The sequence below is a fragment of the Manacus candei genome, unplaced genomic scaffold (assembly GCF_025592945.1).
Source record: "Manacus candei isolate 608988 ecotype Guabito, Panama unplaced genomic scaffold, ASM2559294v1 h1tg000014l, whole genome shotgun sequence".
In the NCBI taxonomy this organism is placed as follows: Eukaryota; Metazoa; Chordata; class Aves; order Passeriformes; family Pipridae; genus Manacus; species Manacus candei.
Genome location: NW_026138062.1, coordinates 32,492,233 through 32,510,453, shown reverse-complemented (window position 1 = coordinate 32,510,453; position 18,221 = coordinate 32,492,233). Strand labels below are relative to the sequence as shown.

The 18,221-nt window shown below is 36.9% G+C and overlaps 1 protein-coding gene across 2 annotated transcripts in view; it reads left to right on the top strand.

Annotated features, from left to right (window-relative positions):
- The window catches only part of FRY (FRY microtubule binding protein), a 234,108-nt gene that overhangs the window by 17,879 nt on the left and 198,008 nt on the right, over positions 1 to 18,221 (top strand). The window contains exon 2 of one of the 2 annotated variants that reach the window (XM_051778816.1): positions 11,062 to 11,238. The gene's annotated coding sequence lies outside the window, so the exon portion shown is untranslated. Of the gene's footprint in view, positions 1 to 11,061; positions 11,239 to 18,221 lie in introns of those variants that run through there. The other variant, XM_051778817.1, reaches the window with a different exon arrangement.

Below are 18,221 nucleotides of genomic sequence, written 5' to 3'. Positions count from 1 at the left end.
GGATGATAATTAATGAGATAGTCAAAAGCACAACTTGAATCAGTGCTCCCTAGAGACCCCAGCAGAGGTATCACAAGTTGAACACCTTTGTGAAAAAGCCTGTATAAGAGTGAAGAAACAAGAAGTGTTGGCTGTTCTGCTTTACAAGTTGAGGGAAAAAATGGTGCAGCATTAAGGTGTTAAAGATGTATCTTCTGGATTAATGAGCTGCATAAACAGTCCTTGTAGTCTGGAGGGGAACGGAAGTATGATTGTGTGGTGGAACAGCTAAAAGAAGGCAAGAATTAATGGGATCAAGACTATTGGAGAAACACAGAAAGAAGGGGTGAAGAAAAAGCTAATTAGACATGAAAAGGAGAGAAATTAGAAAGAAAAAACTTACTGAAAGGGACAAAATAGCTGGGTCAAAATGTGCTAGAAAAAGATGCATTTATATTTATATATGTTTAACAATGCTGGAAAACATGAAGAAGGGAAATCATATCAAGAAAATTGTCACATATTTGTCAGCTATAAAGATGTTTTTAAGCTAAGGTACTTGCTGAAAACAAGTGAAATAGTTCTAAAACGTAACAGTGACTTTTAAATTTTGGGGGTTTGGAAGGTCAACCATTTCCCAGTTTGTACATCCAGGCATTAAACTCCATTCTGAATTTTGCTAGTTGTAATTCAAAGCTACATATTTATACTTAGCAGTAAGTATACTAGCTAGAGGAACTAGCTAGTTCATATAAAATTACCATCTCATTATTTCTAGGCAAATGAAAGTTTATTGGTATCTTGGAAGCTATGTTTTGTTCACAGTGCAATAAGTAGACTGTCAAGTAATCCAACAGCTAGATCTAATATTAGTTTACAGATTCACTGATTAAGTCTAGGAAGCGAAGAATAGTGTTGCCATGGTGAAGTCTATATGATGAAGCACAAGATGAACAAGCTAGTGAATAATTGATACATCTGAGATTAGAAACAATCACTTACAGTGTGTACTTTGATGTTCATGCATGCTTTTTACTTTAAAAAAACCCAGAGAAACACATTAGCATAGACTGTGACAGATTTTTGCATAAACTTTTAAGTGAAGTACCAATGGCTTACGTGTGCAAGAACGCACAAATACACAATAACTGCAGTGCTAAGATCGAGAATTTGGGCATAAACCAAAAAATTCCCAAATGGAAAGCTTTAAGCATGGGACATACTTGGCCAGGCCGCATGTATTACTGTATTTCTTTAACACTGAACAGAAATAAATAAGAATGATTATCATAAAATTCAGTAAGATAAGTTGTAACTTTTCACCTATATGCTTATCTCCCTCTGGGTTTAGTCATATAAAATAGTTATTATTTAATTTTTAAAGCTTTAGTTTAGAAGTAATTTAGTAAGATATTCTAAGCCATCTTGAATTAAGAAACAGTACTTACAAGTGTCCTGATAAAGCTTAAAAACAAACTTTTTCAAAATGGATAAAAATTTGATGGCTGTTGCAAAGGTATCTCTGAGTAAAGTAATGGAAAGCTTTTTTCTGGGATAAACATGTAGATCTGCTGGAGCAAAGAACTGCAGGCATCATGCCTTTATAAACAGTTTTGCTTAATAAATGTGTCATTTATTTTTATAAATGTATGATGGAAATCAGTGAACATACACAATAGTTCTAAATACAGTCCATCTGCCCTGGAGCAAACTTTACTTGTCATAAATTCCTTTTTGGAAATCTCAGTAGCAAGAGCTATTTTTCATTATTAATTAGCCCCTGAAAATAAATGAAATATATGCAGTTGGCTTGCACAGAACAATCCTGAGGTTGAGGATGTTGGTTTTTTGTGCTTGCAAGCTGAATGAAATTTCTTATGGGAAAAGACTGACTAATATGGAATAATCTCTGTATAAATATTGGGTGATTAATTTTTTTTTTCCACTTTTTTGGTGCCTCAAGTTTGCAGACCATCTTATGTAAGCATTAAAGCAAACATCTCTTCATGTTCTCTAGCATAAATTAAGTTATGGCCCAGTTATGATCATATACTGAAACTAGTTCAATAGTTATTGTGAAATAGTGATGGCAATTGTCAAGAATTGAGAGAGGCCTTAAAGAATGATGGCAAGTATTAGTATCAAGTTCAACTTCAGTAATTTATTGCTTAGAATAAGTAGGAAGTAGCATACAGCACGTAACAAAAAGTTCAGATTTGTATTACATGGTGAGGCACTCGATTTTCTTCCTTAACTTCTGAAGCTGCACAGGCTTCCTGTGCATTTTTCTGCTAAAAAATAGACAAACTGCCACTAATGATTATAAATTAATCAAGACATACAAACTGAGAGGAAAAGGAGAGGGATTGACTTCCTTAAGCATAGTAGGGATAGAGGTTCATAGAGGTACTTGATATATATGAAAGTGATTGGGACTTTTTTGTCAGCTGATTTGTAGTATGCCTAAATATTCTCATTTTCCACAGATTGATGTATTTAAAGTTTGGGGTTTCAGATGAGATTTTTGTTGCCCATCCCAGAACTGAATCAAATGCATTGATGTTTTTATAAATTGAATGTTTAATGTAGACCAACCATGGTCTGTGTAGAAGAAACTGTATTCCAAAATTGTATACTTTTCATACTTGTGTGCATATTTACAATGCTTTAAAAATGTATTCATACTGAAAAGGAAAGAGGCTTTGTGTCTGAAGCAATGATCCATGTATATGTAATAATAATACTTTGTGCTCTCCTCTTCAAAAAGATCTTGATGTAGTTGCTTGGTGGAATGGTTGTGTTTCTTCCTGCATTCTTCAGTCAACATTACATTCAGTATTTGAAAACAGCCTTATTAATTGCAAAAAAGGGTAGGATTTTCCAGTACCTTGGAGGTCTTGGATATACATGTCACTGGGGACTGTGAACTTGATAAAAGTGCCTTTGAGAACAGACTTGTGAAGGTTATTTTGTGAGAGAGGGGGCTTCTGGCTGGCCAATTAAGATAGAAGTGAAAATGATACAGATTAAAAGCTCATAACCATAATTAACCTCAAAATTAAAAAGCAGTTATCTTTTAGGATGGCCCCATCACTAATGTGAGACTCTTTAGCGAATGGTAGCTGTTGTCTGGTCCTTGCTTTCCTGTTTGTCCCTTTGAAATGAAAGTCTGAGGGCTGCAAAGGTTTCCCCTTTTGATTGTTGGAGTTCCTCGTGTGCTGCACTGAGGCAGGGTCATGGCGTTGGCAACAGAGGTGCACTTTCTGTGACCGGTCTCACACTGTAGGTTTTTGTTCTACCCTTTTCGGTACACACCTTTCAAATTGTTTTTCCTGCTCATGCCTACAAGTAAAGCTGGAAAAGTTCAGGTCTTAAATTGTTCATGATGCTTTGTACAGACTACATAAGAGTTTCGTCCAGAGTTTATTTATTGAAAATTGCAATGTGTGGGTCACTGCACTGAATTTGCTTCCATAACCGATTAATCAAAATAGAATGGGAAGGAAGATCAGAAATAACTATTTAATGAAATGCCATTTTAGAGACCAAATTTAGTTAAAACTAGCAAAACAAAACCAGTAGTTCCTCTCTTAAAACTATTGCAGCCAGCCACATCATAGAAGCCTGCTAAAACAAATATCAGATTTTTTACCCCAATAAAAAACTTGAGTGTTGTTGCAAGAGGATTATTTTTCATATTAAAAAAGAGTGGACCTCCACTCTTGCTGCAGTCACCAAACGAACACCTGATACACCATTAGAGATACTTGCAGTTGTAAATGTGCTAGTTATGTAGAGGAAATTCCTTACCTTTTAAGCAATTAAGTGATTTCTCCTTTTTACTTTGAGTCCCAACTAAGCCATGGCTTATGTGATCATTTTCATCAGGAGAAAATCAGGTCTGATGCTGGAAAATGAGATCTCTTCATCCTACATTGTGCTCTGTCTCACCAGCTCTCTTGTGTTGGCTCTGCTCAACTCTTCCCAAAAAAGTTAATGTGAAGTAGAGGAAGGGTTGGGGTTTTTGATTTGTGTTTTGGGTTTTTTTAATCCTCTGTCATAGTCATTAGGGTCTTTTTAAAGTACTGTCTGATTTCAGTCCTTTTCACTCCTGAAACCCTTGTCAAGTGCCAGTTATTCAAGACTCACAGGCAGTTTTGAAATGTACGCAGAACTGTTGTGTTTTGAAAAGTTCTCTTATTAAAGAGCCAGAGACATGAGAGTTTAAAACTAGAATGGGATGGCATTTATAGATACTAATTCTCAAAGTATGCATCAATGTGGAGCTCTCCAGGGAGCCAGCATGGAGCTGCCAGTGACCACAGTAGTGGGCAATAATACATGTACTACCTGGCAAACAAGGTTCATCCTGGCCTTAACTTAGCCATTATTATGTAGTTGAAGCGTTTATTTTTTATCACTCTGTCTTCTTTTCTACCAAGAAATTAAGCAAATGTTTTTAGGGCCACAGAATGTTTATTAGCGAACAGCCTTTGCTAATAGTAATCAGGTCGTGTGGGTGTACAGTCAGTGGGTAAGGTGAACATTCTGTCACAAATTAGGTAAATGTTAAACACGTGACCTTATGTGTGTTTGGTAAGAAATGTTCTGCCAAGTTAGGCTCTAAGGACTGTGTAATAACACATCAGAGAGTAGTGCCTTCCAAGTGCTGATGTGTTTATGAATCTGTTTCACAGCATGAAAGATGCATCTAGGACTCTTTATTTAGTAAATGCATTTAGTGTATTTACTAAGTGAGTAAATAATACAAAATAAGGTTTTACTTACTGTTTAAAGCAACACAGTTACCAGAAAAGGCTCCTGTATAAGAGACCAGTATGTTGAGATGAGAGTTGAAGTATAAATAAAGGGCAGTACTAGTTGTCTGGGAGAGCGTGAAGAGAAAGCACGAGGAACCCTTCTGAGCTTTTTGCACCAGTTCAGAGCCGTAGGCTGCTCAGGCCTGGCCAGGCAAAACAAAATGAGAAGTGTAGTTAGTTGGGTAGATGTGGGCAACAGATAGAGCTCTGCTCCTTCCAGCCCCCAAACCAAAAGCTTTATGTTGTGCCACACAGCAGTAGCTGGTCTGAAGCAAGCGTAGGTGTTCCTGGTGTGGCATTGTACTCCATGAGCTGGCTGAGTGGATCCCTGCTGCTTGGGAGGTGTGCTTCTCCCCTCTGCATTGAATACTTTAAAAAATGAAAAACGTAAGTTATGTGTGAATATAAATGGTCAACATCCCCAGCTTATTCTCTCATGGCAAGCTTATTCTCTCTGTGATACTTGACCGGTTTCTGGGCGAGTTGAGAAAGGGAAAGACTTTGAAATTGTGGAGGGTGGGAAAATCATTACATAGAAGAATTTTTTATGAACAATAAAGTGATACATGGCCAAATAGTTTTGGGTCGTTTTGTGGGTTTGAGTCTCTTTTTTTCATACAACTGATGTTTGAAGTGTTGGTTTCCTTGATTCTTTTACGGAATATTTATTTATAAATCTTCAAAAAATATATTTTATCTTTTAATTTTTCTAGCGTTAACCAGCACAAACTTAGTAAATGAAATTAATAAAGTTAATGTTACTCCTAAAGCTGTCAACAATAACTTTAATGTTTGCTTTCATTTTTTTTTTATAATTTAACAACTCAACACAAATATACTAATACTGAACCTTTCTCTGTAAGTATTCAAAATATCCAGCTATTTTAGCAGTAACTTTTTTTATAAGCTTTTATTGTAAGTGAAAAGATTGTTTCTGCATTCAATGGAAAGGGAAGATTAGTGCAAGAATAGAGAAGTATTTGCATGATCTTTTGCAGAGATTGTGTTTTCTGCATGAATTATTTCCTTAATAATCATTATTATATTACGATCTCAGAATTAATTACCACTTTGATTGGAAAATAGTTCAGCTGCTTTTGGTTCGTTCTTCTATGTTGTTGTTACCTGCTTTTCTTAGAAAGTTACACTTCTCATGAACAAAAGTGGTTTTTTTCCATCTGCACTTTCCATTCCGGCCTTTCTTTTTCTTTTTTCCCTCACTTTTAGTTGCAAAATCTGACTGGTGCAGTTGTTGTTTTGGACCCCACCCTTGGGGTTGCTAGGCAGAGGAACTTCATTGCGTAAGTAACCTGTTACTGAACAGGCTACTACAGCCCTAACCAGCCACCTAATAACAGCCAAGTCTTAAAGGAAATAACGTCTACCATTTACTGTTTGGAACTAGACCTTTCAAACATGGAAAAAATGAAGTGTTGAATTTGTATTAAAATAACAAAACAGAATATAAATGCCAGAAAATAACTGTCAAAATACTAACTCCTGAAAATGGAAAATGCAAGTGCTCTTTTGGTTTTTTTTCAATTTTGAGGTTTGGAGATACGGATTCATTTTGGGCCCACCTCTGGCTTCTGGACTGGTTAGTCAGTGACCTCAAATGAACTTCACAGATTTCATGAGATGGTTTCTGGTTTGTTCTGTGCAATAAATATTTGACTCTAATAATTCCAATCATGACATTCCAAATCAAACTGATTTCTCCATCCCTGTTAAGTGGTAAAATATAAATTACCCAAAGGAGAAGCATTTGTGTAAATATTTCAAATAGGGTAGTTATGCTTTCTGTCAAATAGTACTACAGATTTGTTTGGCAAAAGTTTGTATGCATTTCATCATGTTCTGGAGATTGTTATTGGATGGATCAGTTTTTATTAGGACAATTCTAAAGTTGATAAACATAGAAATATTAGAGAGAATAATGTGAAGATGCATGTGGGAAAGAAGAGAAGCAGAGAGCAGAGCCTGAAAGGGTGGTGAGATAGTGGGCATGAATTTCAGGTGAGCAGACAGGATGTTGTGAAAACAAAACTAAGCAGATATAACGCTGTATAGAGCTTAAAGGTGCAAAATTAAGAGGCAGTGAAGGGAGCAGGTTTGCAATGGCTGATGACATTTTTGAGACTAAATTTCCCCGTGTCATTAATATCAGCTAAGAAAAGCTCTTTTGTTGGTTCTTTGGGTTCTGGCCAGTGTTGGCCTAGCCGTAGGTAGATAAAGTAGGCAGTTACTCAACCATTTGTCTGGTGGAAGCAGCCAGGCAGCTCAGTAAGACCTGCTCGTGTCCTGCCTTTTCTTTGCTTGTGGCTTTTCTTGAGTGGTGTTTCAAGGACTGTGAGATGGCCAGGCAGCAGGTCTTTGCCTCCTGCTGTAGAGCTGGGCACAGGCTGCTTCTCCACTGTTGTCACCTGCTGAGGAGCCAGAAAGGTCAGGGCAGCCTTGATAACACCCTCGGCAGTTTTTCTCAGCAGCAGCCTTACCACCCTTACCTCCCTCAGTGCCATGAAAGCATGACTGCTTCTCCATTTCAGGCCTCCTGCTTCCTCCTCCCTCTTCCTCTCCATTGCCCACTGCAACTTCGCATCTGCCTTTGCAAAGCTCTGAGCAGGCTTTGCAAAGCAGCTGCCAGAATCACTGGGTTAAGGGCCTTTGCTTCTGGAAATTACACCATCTGGCTGTGCACAATATATGGAGTTTATATTTAGTTCACCTTGTATCTGGCATCTGGACTTTTTTCCTGCATGCTTGATGAGACCTGATTTGAGCACTTTCTTTGTCGGATGATGTTCTACATAGTGTATGCATTGTTACTTCTCAGTTGCCACAATGCATGATGCTCCATAAAAATAGTTATTCTTTCTGTAAAACTGTTCCTTCTATTGGTGAGAGCTGACCTTGAGATGCCATTTATTATTCGTGTCTGTTAGAAATATCAGACACAGAGAGTGCTTGTAAAGAACATTTTGCCCTTGTAATTAGACAGATCAATTCTGAATACCTGCAAAGATGGGCTAATGCATGGCAGATGCAGCAGTACTGAGTACTCTGATATTAAGCTGTGTTGTCCTATATAGCTCAAGGTGCTATGCATAGGACTGAGTTGAGGGATGGGTTTATTTTTGCTTTTCGTTTATGTTTGTATATAATGGAATCTTAGTCATAGCTTCAGGACTCAACAAATAATGCTCTTAAATGAGTACCCGAAGTAATATGGTGCAGGAAGGCCAACAGAGGGTGCTGGAGTGATGCAGCTCTTACCTTCATTAGTTTTCGTTGATTTCTCTAGAACAATGTGTATTTTGACAAACCTTATTTTGAGATGTCTTACTGTACAGCTATGAAGTTACTGCATTTTTTTTTTACATTTAATATTATAATTTTCATACTTTAAAATTATTTTGTGTTATGAAGATTATTTCAGAAAGGCACATTAAGCAGTAATATTTACAAGAACAATGTGTACCTACTTAGGGCATTTATTAATTTTCTTTACTGCTAAAAAGAGATAAAAATAAAAATCCAGCTTTTTCAGAAGAACTGACACAGTGGAAGTGTCAATTATTTCTCTGACATATATGTATTATTGCACATGTAGTGAGACTGATGTAACAAAGCACAGATCTGTGAAAGTCATAGTTTGGTGTAAATAATACCTGTGTAGAAATAACATACTTACCACGAAGTGGTTCAGGGAGGAAGAATAAGAAGTTAGATAGCATATGACAAATCATTGTGTAACACTTGACAATTAAACTAGTTATATCCATACTGTACTTTATTTCAGGTTCCTCCTTTTTATCCTTGTTCAAGGTCTGGTTTCTGCTCAGGTTATAGAGGAGACTATGCCCTTTTTATATTGGACTGAAAAGGTGGTGTGTCTGCAAAAATTTTTAACGTTTGGCTTCAGGCTGACTGCTTGATTCAGCTTACTGCTGTTCTTTGAAGTAAAGTATGTCCATGAAAGTCAGGGTTTACACTGTGGCCTCAGAGTCTGTTATGGAAAGCACTCCCTTCTTCTCCTTCTGACCATCCTCCCCCCACCCCAGAGCAAAGGATAATGACTTCAGGTTACCAGAGATTGAAAAGTGTGGTTTTTCATATGGATATGCAAAACTAGGTGATTACTTCTAAGCTGCAGTCTCTCAATACTGCACAGATGTCATGTATGACAGACAAAATCCACTCTCTTGTACTGATGATGATAACATGAAGTATTCCATGTAATTGGGACTGACTTTTATGAGTTTAAAACTTCATAATCCATTTTTGTTCAAAAATCTTATACATCTCTTACAGCATCTCACAGGCATAAGCAGACTTCTCAGCAGGGAGATGAAAAACTAGGGTGGTTTCAGGAACCGGTTAGATCTGCTGTCCGTCACTTCTCATTTTCCAAACCAAAAAGTATCTAAAAAAGTGGGACCTTATCTTTAAAATGGTATAGATACAAAAGGATACCCAAGTTTGCAAAAATTTTGCAGGAGCAGATCTGAGCCAGAACTGCTCAGTCTCTCTCAATGACTTTTGAGTCATGCCATTGTTCAATATTCTCTTAACGTTCACAAAACTGAACTCTTGCATAAACATGGTAGAAGGGAATTACCCAGACTGAGAGTAGTGCTTCTTAAAGTGTGGACAAAAGTACTATTGTGTCTTCTATGGACATCAGCTGCAAAAGGCTATCCAGAAGGATAAAAGCAGTGAAAAATGAGAAATCAAAATGTATAAACCATTTAATAATACAAAAAAGTGGCAAGGGTAGTTCCTGTTGTCACGGGAAGGATAGGAAGAGGAGACAGGTTATAAAACAATCCCTTATGAGATAGAATACTACTGAGTATCATTTGCTAATATCAACTCTGTAGAGCTTTTAATTATGTGCCCTATCAAACATTTCATGGAGCTGAACAAGTTAGGTTGGAGTTGGACTGTCCTGTTTGCTGCTGGGTATCTGGAGTATTCAGATTGAGATATACTGCTCAAGAGGCTACTCCGACAGCACTGTGGTTGTCCAGACAGGTTTTCTCTCTGTCCTTGGAGGTATTCAACACTTTGGTTGGACAAGGCCCTGAGCAACTCCATCTCATATTCAAGTTAGCAAGCAAGGCATTTTACTCATGTCACAGATCTATGTAGCATCATCACTCCTCGAGCTCACAGAGAACATTTCAAACTGTCCTCATAGTAACAAAATTCAAATTGAATTTGATAATTTGGTATTATGGGCCTCTGGTCATATCCATCATGGGACAGCACTCTCCCTCCAAAGTGTAGTACCCACATCTGCTGCCAGTGGTTTTAACACAGACATGGCAGTCTCAACTTCAAAGCCTTTGTGCAGGTTGGGATCTGCTCAAAATATTCAGCTTCTTTTGTATCACCACCTTTTGGAAAGATATTAAAACCTAGGACACAGTGACAGTAACATGGCATCATATAATAAACAAGTTGCTCAGAGGAGGAGAACCAGAGACAGCTTCAAGCTCCTTTGCTACGATGACATGGGAATACAGGACATAAACTTGATACACAATAAGAACAGTCCTGCCATTCAAAAGTCATCTCATGTCTTTGGGATTTTTTGGACGGAGAAGATTTCAGCCAGTGTGGGTGTGGAAATGTTGCAATGCTAACTCTGTGCTGCTTCCATACAACATAAGAACAAATGTGCATAGCCTGTCTCAAAGAACAGCTATGGGTGAATAACTTCTGTTTCTGGGCCTACAGCTGCTATTGGACTGAATTAAAAAACTGTCTGCCCCGTGCCTGTATTAGTACTAAGTAGAAATATATTTCTTCTTTTAATTGGGACCTTGCAGTTATACCCAAATGGTAAAAGTAGATTCCTTCTCTCAGCAGGTTTTTTTCTGTTGGCACCCATTCTATGTACTTCTGCTTAAGGAATAATTCAGTTTTCATTGTTGCATATAGCTTCTGACCAAAAATCTGGAAAAAAAGTACTCTGGTTCATATTGTCAATGAAAAGACAAGTTGTAATTAAAAAAAATAAGATTTATATATAATTTTTTCCCACTTGTTTTATGTCTCTTTCCAAGAGCATGAACTCCTGGTAAGAAACTATACAGTAATTCTTTTAACAGCTTCTATTACAAACTGTTTGATAAATAAATACAAATTTTGACATGATGTTTTAAGACTTGGCTTTTGTTTAATATTTTGTTTAATTTGGGAGCAGTAATATATCATGTTGTCCAGGTGACTGAAGGTCGACTGTTATTTTTCCTAGGTAGTTGTGATGGCTCACAATGCAAAACAGTGATCTCCAGGAAACAAAGAAGATAGCATCCAGTCTGCTTGCAGTTAACGCATCTCTGTCTGAACTAGAAAACTGTTTATGAAAATTACATTGCAAAATCAAAGTATTTAGAGAGATCACTACTGGAATCTGTTGCTTCAGGGAAAGGTAAGACTTTGAATTAATTATCTAGTCATTATAGATTTACACAAGATTTTTCTGTTAAGAATAATGATGAATTTTATGTAGTAATGCATGTTTTTATTGAATAAGTGTGGCAACTGTTACCCTTTTTTTAGTAAATAGTTCGGTCTTTTGCATAGGTGAAAAATGTAAAACATGTAAATTGGTGTTTGGAAGCTCATGTTTATGTAGTTTTTACTGAAAAGGATTGTGTGCATGAATTTAAATATTTGGCAGTGACAGGTTTTGGTTTCTTATGGTCTCACTTTAAATATGAATTGCAAAGCTATATTTAGGCCATCACATGTGACTTGAGATCGTGCACATACTTTACTATGAGTATTTATGGACTCTGTCTTAATGTTAGTGAAAGCTGGCAAACCATTACCAGAAGCTGAAGAAACGTGGGTTTTAGCTAATCTAATACAGTGCAAGTGTTTAGTTAAAGTCTTCCTTGGAATGAAATTCCTTACAGAAGAGAGTTGTCTATATTTGGTTTTGTAAATGCTGATACGTTGTTTGAAAACAGATGAATAAACATTTTGCACGTGTACTGAGTTAAGTATCTAAAATAGCTTCAGTTGCTACCGTGCATTTATATGTCAAGGAACCAGGGGAAAAATAGCAATGTGAGTACATCACTGTCCTCTTTAACAAAACAAAACATTTTTTTCCTACCAAAAAAAGGTTCAATGGGTTTTAACCAACCATTATTATTCTTTATTTAGTCCTTCTGCCATAAAAATAAGATTTCTTGTCGACAGTTAAACAGGTACAGTGTAATTGACTGTAAGTCCCTCTAAATTATATTCTTAGCAGTGTTTCTCCTGTAGTACTGGCTTCTGTAGTGCTCTCAATTCTACTCCACTGGGGAGTGACATATTTTCTTTTGCTTTTAAAGAGCAGTACTATAAAGGCACTTAACGAGGTCACAGACTTTTCTGAGTAGTTTATTTTATTTTCTTTGTTGATCATTTAAATACAGATTTTTCTGTTTCAGCTTTTCTAAATTTTTCAGTGATGGTTTTCAGTACAGTGGGACAATTATTATTATATGATTTATTATTCGGTGTTTATTTTATTTTGATATTTTTTGCCCAAGACAGTGCAGATCAAAACAAGTAGAGGAAGTATTTATGCTGTAGAGCACAATGATCTGTGTGTGATATATATTCTAGACCTGTGTGATCACTATGAAAATGGTGATTTTCATTGCCTAGAGATAAGCTATTCTGTACACCAGAGATGTGTACCTTACAGCTGGCATGAAAAGGGCTCCATATGGCTGAGTCTGTAAGTTCAGTTTGAGTTAGGGCTCTAGGACACGTCTCCCTGGCAGCATGTGCAATTTCAACCCCGTGTACAGTTGGAACTTGCTGAAATTCCCATGTCAGTCACTGAAGGGTGTAAGGCAGACATCTACCCTATGTAGAGCACTGCAGCCACGGGAGTCTACAGCACAATCTCTAGTGCTCTAGACACAAGATTGAGCATGTAGCGTTGCACCACATGAGCTGGGAGGGAATGCCTGATGACTCTGGTCTGGAAAAGTACAACTATATGTAGTAACAGCCTGTAAACTGGGAAATGTAAAAGCTGTTTCCTAGACTACCTTGCAACTGTAATTCTAGGACCTCCTACATCCTGGTTAAGCAAGCTCAGAAAATACTAGATCTGACCACTTCTGGATTAGTTTACCTGTTTTACTGTGCCTTCAAGCAACTGATTATACTAACGTTTCTCCTTCAGAAGCAGTTTAAGAAGATACAATCTCTCAGCAGTTAAGCTACTGGCTTCTGAGTGAAAACAGTATCTCATGATAGCAGGCTTCCCACTCCAGTGAATACAAATTTGGCATATTAGCAGGTGTCTTGTAAATGTCCTTGAACTCAGAGATGGAACTATGTGAATTTGCAGGTATATTTGTGGGCATTTATTTTCTAATACCAAACCAAATTATATAATGAACTGTTGTGAAATCTCTTGTCTTTTACAGTTTAGAAAAGATCCCAGGGAACAGAGGGAATGATTTAGTTCTGTTTCACTAGAGCAGTGTTGCTTTTTAATTACACTGGTGGCATGTCAGAATTAGCAGAACTGAAGTCTGATGAATGTATGACCTGTTATCTTTTCATAGATCTCTCAGGTTTTGGAGGATGACATTGCTGGCACCAGTGAGAGAATGCTAGGAGATCATATCTCTTGCTACACATAAACACAACTGTCTCATTTTCCCTTATTTATTTGAACACTTCACTGTAAATTTATACTATTTTATTTATTTGATCTGATGATGTTTTAATAGTATATTTGTCCAGCTGTAAATTGAACTCAATTACTTCTGCGCCTTTGGCTTTTAGAAGTAACAAATGAAAACTTCTGTTTAGACCCAGCAAGGCATGTGACAAGCTATCTGGCAGTAATCTAGGAATGCAATTAAACATGTTTAATTATGCGTTTTATTTGCTAGGCTACGGTTTTAAAATTTAGCAAGGTGGAGACCTCACAGGACATAAATATTCAACCATTTTATTTTATTTTAGTATTTTGACTTCATTTATCAGAGTTTGAGAAACTATAGTTTCTTCACTTAGTTAATTGTGTAGCCTGTGTTACATAGGAAGTTCCTGATTTTTACTTAAGTTATGATAGCAAATGTTGGTTTGAGTGTCAAAGAAAAGTGCAGATCCCAGCAGCTGTGGGTTCAGGAAGTTGTTTTCCATTTTAATCTCCCTTCTTGGGGAATGTGGCTCTTGGAAGAGTCCAGTTGTATATCTGCCTAAATTTTGTGCATATATACATGGATTATAGTACTTCACAAACTGCTGGATGAGATATTGATGCAGGAAAATAAATGAGAGCTATATGTCCAAGAACTGAGATGGAACACAAGTATAGTAGTAGTTAAAAAAAAAAAAAAAGAAAATGAAAAAAACCCCAGAGAATGAGGCTAAAAATAGACTTGTTTTGTTATTTTTAGGAATTCCTGCTGATTGCATAGAAATCGCTGAACTTAAAAGGTCATACTACCACTGCTCAGTAACTTTCAAGCATTCATTCATTTTAGTCTAGCACAGAGATCCAAATGAAGCTAACACTTGGAATTTGGGGGAGGCAATATAATTTTTTCCTAATTAAAAATATCAGTGTTCTACCTTGAAATCTGTTCTGGGAAACAGATGGTGGGAAGCATCATTCACTGTGTTGCAGCCAACGGTATTAATATTGACTTGAATCAGGTAATAACATTTTAGGGCTGATAAGCATTATTTAATATTGCCTAAGAGTGGATTTTGGTTTTCTTTTCATATTACAGTACTGTAATAGTTCATGAAAGGAGTTATCAATATTAATTCCAGAAGAATTCCTAAGAATCTTTATAAGATATGTGAGTGCTTAAATAATTTGGTTTTAGCTTAATCTTTTTATTTCCTTAATAGAAGAAGAACAAATATAGAAGTGGGAGACCTGCATCAGGTATTAAAAAAAATATTTTTTTAAAATGTGCCTAGCATGAAAGTTATCACAAAATAGGCAGCAATTCTTATTGCAACACCAAATACTTCAAAAATAAATCACAAGATGAACAACAAAATCACAGACAGTATCCCGTTATTTCCAAAGTAAATATTTTACCAAATAGGTTTTTGATACAGGGAACAAGATGTGCAAGGAACAGGATGTGATACATATCCAGCACAACATTTTAAACACATTTTAAACATTCAGGCTTTTCCCTTGGTTATATTTAGATAAAGCTTAAATAGTTCCACTTAATGTTATTTTGCTTTGATTAAAACAGACAACATTTTAACCCATATAGGTGGCTCATTTGGAGGCTTTTTAAAGTATAAGCAGTTTTTTCTTGTACGTGTTCCTCCGTATAGCAGAATAAGGAAAAGGCTTTTATTCTCCATTTTCCCCTATAGAGAGATGAGCTAAAAAGTCCTTTTGCTTTTAGTGCTGCTGTGCTATTTTGGAATATGTGCTGACCTACTTTCTGTGTTTCCAGAAAGTGAGCTGAAAAATTTTAGCTTAGGTTGCGGACTGTGATTTATTTTTCAGTGTGTTTTTGTACGTACTTTCACATAGATATGCGCACACCACACACTGGCTAATGTGGAGGTTGATGTACAGTAGCAAATCAAGATTGCCAATTTAGGTACAGTTTCAACAGTAATAGCAGCCGAAATCTGCTGCTAGACACCTTCCTTTAGATGATTTGACAGGAAGATATTTCCAATCTAGTGCTGCCCTTATTTAGGGTTATGTCATAATATAGGAAGTTTTCAGTTCCCAATTTGAATAAATTTGATACCTAAGTAGAAACATCAAAAATTGCTGTAAGAATTGCTGTAAGAATCTTGTTATTATATTTTTTCAGTTTCTTCAGCATTGTCTCAGACACCGGAAGATAAAGCCCTTTTGAATCTTTCACTTTGACTCTGTGCATCTCTTTATATAGCACTCTGACCATCAAAGAAAGTTCAGCCCATTAGTTTACCATTCCCAATTAAAGTAATGATACATAAAGCTTGGGAATTGTATGAACAAATTAGGAGAGAACAAATAATGAGAGATGAAGCCTGCTCCTGCCCTCTGCTTAGGGCAGAAAAAATTTATCAGTCTTGGCAAGTCTGCACTCACATCTGAGCTCTCCCCAGCAGAGCAGCTCTGCTGGTGCAAGAAAATCCTTTTTAGTTTACTGTGCTTCACTCACGATTGCTGTAGTGTAGAAGGTCCTCTCATCTATCCTGTATGAGCATTCAAAGTGTAAGCATCTGTAACTGTCAATAAAAGTCTGCAGTTAAGGGGAAAAGACAGTTTCCCCTATTGTGGTACTAAACTGCTGTATCTGGTGCCTTGATATTTCCACTTAACAAAGAGGTGTGAATAAGGGAAAGAGTTCAAAAAAGAGGCCTGTGGAATTTTTCAAGGTCCTTATATCTAGCTTTTGTACTGTGAGTCCTCAAGAATTCATTTGTTTAAATTTATAGAACAGAATTTTGCAAGATGACTTGATCATCATCCACAAATTTCTGTATTTTAAAAAGCCATCTCAAAGCAAGAGATTTCTCAGCTTTATAAATAAAGGCACCTGAATGTTGAAACTGAACTAGCTCCATCCAAACCCAAATTTTCTCACAAGAAGGAAATATTAACATGGAAATAGATGAGTTGTAGCATCTTCTACCAAAGAAAGAGGGATATTCCTATCATTGTGGAACAGGAACTCCCAAAAGCTAACTTTGTCTTTGCCACTATTCAGTATAGTTAGTGGAGAGGCAGAGAGTATTCCCAGCCCTGAATCAATGGCTCTCTCCACGGGCTGTAAAAGAGGTATTGGAGACTAGGCTCCCAAGCTGAAACTGGGCTTTGTTATTTAATTCCTGTGAGTCCCCAGGACTTTCCAAAAGCCTGTCTTTAGCTAGGAGGAAGATCTCTGCAGCTTCTGTATACAGTTGGTCAGATGACCCTCCCTTACACTAATCTCTTGGTTTTTATGTGCTCATGCTGTATTCTTTCCCATGGAAGATGTGTCCTGCTTGTTAGACTTGAGAAGCATATCTGGAAATCTCGTTTCTGCTGAAGTTCGATCTGAACTGCACCCGTTTCTCCACATGCTTCCAATCTGTGTAGGAATGAAGGGCATTTCCTTAGGTCCCTTTGGGACCCACTACTAGTTTTTATCCTCCACAGAAATATTTCTTACATTTGCACACTATGCCAAAAGAGCTGTTTTCTTAATACTCTGCTTTTGGAGTCAAGACTTGGATAGATAGCCCCCAAATAATTTCCTCCACCTAAGAAAGACAGAAATTATGTGACCAGCAGTATCAAGTGCCATGAGTAAGTCTGATCCTTGCTCTGGTACTTTTTCACTTCCGTAGCTGTAACTCGTTCTCAGGTGCAGAGTCCCTTTATCAGCTAAATTTATACTGCTAACATGACAGTAGTGCTTAACTACAGAAAATGTAAGCAAACTGATTGAAGGACTTACCTTACTGATATATGTCTTCCTGAAAATAATTAGTTTCTATACTATTACCACTTTTTCTTGGATGTATGCGTAATTGCAGAAGTGTTCAACAACGTATTTGCCTGTTCTAGAGACTGGTAACAACTTGACTTCCCAGAGATAAGACAGAACATAATATTCTATGCTATCACAGGCATTAATTCTTCAAATTCCTCTTGAAACTAATACGAAATGTCAGGAAATTAGAGGTTATCCAAGCTATGTGAGGATACTGCAACAGGGCTGCATGGTCTTTTGTTTTAGTATCTTTGAATCTGGATTAATTTCAGGATTATCATCCTGAGTCCTCAAAGTCCTAATTAGCCTACGTAAGTCCAGCTGAAAAATTTATTGCTCCTCAATATTTTGCCACTTATTCTAATTTTGGGGTTATAAAGCCTGGAGCTAAACTTGGAAGAAGCAGGAAGATGATGCTGTTTCACATACCTCCCTTGACTGTGGAATGAAGTACTGGAAGAGTTCAGTGGGAGTCTCCCTAAGTTTTGGGAACATTGCAGGATTTATCTCCCTTGGCAAGCTTTCTTCCTCGCTAACTAAGCTCTTAATTGACTTTCTGTGAAATAAATTCTCTGTTTCTGATGCTCTGTATAGAGATAACAGTAGAAGACATTAAGGAGTGGAAGGGTGTTTCCTTTTCTTGAGAAAGCTGAAACATGTCGATTAATGTTCACAGTCAGTGGGCAAACAGTTGTCTCAAAATATGTACTTGCTACGGTGACTGTCTATCTTACACTAGGTTACTGCACAGTTTTATTTAACACTAACACTGTGTGTTTCTCAGTTTTTTTCATATGTGTTACTGTTCAGAATAAGGTTGTGTTGTCTTAGTTGAAAATTTACCAGTTGCACAGCTGACACTCAGCAAAGTAACTCTCCTTTTCTGTTCTGTTGTTGCAGATTATCTTTATTTCTTATTTCCATTGTGTAC